Below are 2,584 nucleotides of genomic sequence, written 5' to 3' on the forward strand. Positions count from 1 at the left end.
ACTATATCTCTTGTCCTTGGCTGTCTAGGCAATGACTCGTTCCTGTGTGCCCAGCTGTCACCGTGCACCCACAGAGAAAGACAGCAGCGTGAACTATTGCTAGAGAAATAGAGGTCATTCTGTTTCTATGTCTGCAAGTGACCTGAACATGCCTCGAGAATGTTTTTAACAGGACACAATGGATTTTTGATTACATGATTATGTTTCCTTAAAGACTTCTAAGTCACTGTTTTCAGGTTTTAAATATTGTACTATGATGAGAGTAATAATCACTGTATCAAATCCATTTTTACTTAGTTAGAAGGAGTTAGAATGCTTTTCTGTTGCAGGCATGATTTATTTTACTTTTTTGTTTCAATATTTCTATATTTATTTATAATATTTATAATATTTATTTGATTGGACAAAAGAGGACTCACAGTTTTCTTTTCATATTTTTGTTTGAGATATTAAGTCCTTAATAGACTGTTTTTTCTGTTGGTTGTAATCAATTGTAATTAGCATACTGTATCTACTCTTTTAATTACATGGGAATGATTTGATGTATGACTTACAGCAATATAGATTCCTTTTTTGCCATTTAGATGTTTTTTTTCTTTTTGCTTTGTGATTTAGTGCAGTTTATTATGGTATATGTTCACTGTGAATTTGATAAGAAATCATTGAGTTTACCATTTCATGTTCTAAATTTAGCGAAGTCTTATTAGATTGTTTGAATCAATCCTATCCCCCTTTTTAACATTAACGTTAAGGTGTTGAAATATATTTGATTTATATGAAATATGTCATGTAATCATACCAATTTTGATAACAAAGGATGGGGAGAAGTTGATAATGATGAATGTTTTGCTTTGTGATATATATTTGAATTATTCATAGCCATTAGTAATGGTCCTTATATATTCGTATGATTGTTACAGGAGAACTTTACAAAGAAAGGTTTATACAATTAAAGAATTTAACCTTTATTGGCATATAATTGTACTTAATAAGAATATTCTTGGGATTATCTATATTTCTTATTATTCTCATTTCATTCTATGATCTTGATTAAATGTTTGTTGTGTTTTATAATTGCTGTGACTGATTATTGAAAGTGTGTGCAATTTCAACTTTTAAGGTGGTCCCGACTGGTCTCTAAATTACTGCAATAGGTTTTATTCAGGGGACTCAGTGTGGGTTAAGGTGAGGTATGGGTCATATACCTGTCACACTGGGGGTAACTGACAGATCCAGAAGTAGAGGCAAACTCTGTCTCCCTAGCAGTAGTTGCTGATACTTTTTCTCTCTCTGCCAGTAAGCTGTGCTGATAGCAATGTATGTTACCTAGGAGCCAAGGCTAAAATATATTAGATGTTTGGGGTAAACCTTCATTCTTAGATGTTTACAGACTGACTCCAGATCCCAACGTGACTTAGGTAATCCATTTGAGTCTAGCTTGCAGTGGGAAGGCTACACATATTTAGGCCAGCAATGGATGACCTTGTGTGCATAGCAAAGGGAAAAATATTGTGGACCAAGAGGCAATCTTCAGATTTGGTTTGATCCTATGCCGTGCTATATAAGACATCCTGAGATCTTTCGTCCCCTCAGATAGCTCCTCAACAAACCAGCCTCCAGCAGCTGCCCATACTAACTCCTGCCCATACTAACTAAATGTTCATTAACTGTAGAGCTCAGTTTGTGATATAAATGTGAAATATTTGCATGTGATAGTCATTATTTATCCTTTTACAGTCCTTAAGGAGTCTATCACATATACCATATAGTCTGCAAGTGACCTGAAAGTGGCATGTGTATTACCTGTCCCTCAGCTTTTACCCACTTAGGAAAATTCCTTCACAATTGGATTCATTATTTAGCACCTTTGTTCACCGATGTTTCACAGAGGCCCATAACATCTTGAGAAGAGACCAGTGGAGAAATGTTTTGTCATAAATTAAAGACAGGCTTAGTGCAGGCACAAAGAGGCCAGGTGGTAGCATTTTTTAAGTTTTCTGACTGACACTCGACAGCATTGCTGCTGAACAGCACAAAATCTCTGTGACAAAATTTATACATGAACAGGAAATGGGCTTCACAAAGCTGGTATTTATGGCATTCAGGTCAGTGCATGAACATTCACAACGTAGTATGAAGAGAGCAAAACCTGGATCAATTAATTAGAGCAATGGAAAAAGCACAAATATCTTTCTCCCCTTTCTCCCTCATTTAGATTTATATTCTGGTATAAGAAATATAGATGCTTTAAACCAAAGATCTGCTGCACTGTTTGGCATAGTGGTGGATTTGTAACAGTATGGGAACCATCTCACGAGAGTAATTAGATTATGTGAGTGCTGTGTATGGTCATAATGTCCAAGGCCATTTTATGAGATGCTCCCTATGGTGTGAAGACTATTTTCTCAATGTGTTTGCTTACTCAAAATCCACAACGTTACCATACAGACAGCAGTTCCATGAACAACAAGATAAGATAAGATAAGATAAGAAAAACCTTTATTTGTCCCACAGTGGGGAAATTGGGGTTTGCAACAGCAAAGACAAGAGCAGAGATAGATAAGTGTACAAGTAGCATAAACAA

This window comes from Micropterus salmoides, unplaced genomic scaffold (assembly GCF_014851395.1).
Source record: "Micropterus salmoides isolate LMB-PRFRI ecotype aquatic unplaced genomic scaffold, ASM1485139v1 Ms_hic_scaffold_17, whole genome shotgun sequence".
Classification (NCBI taxonomy): domain Eukaryota; kingdom Metazoa; phylum Chordata; class Actinopteri; order Centrarchiformes; family Centrarchidae; genus Micropterus; species Micropterus salmoides.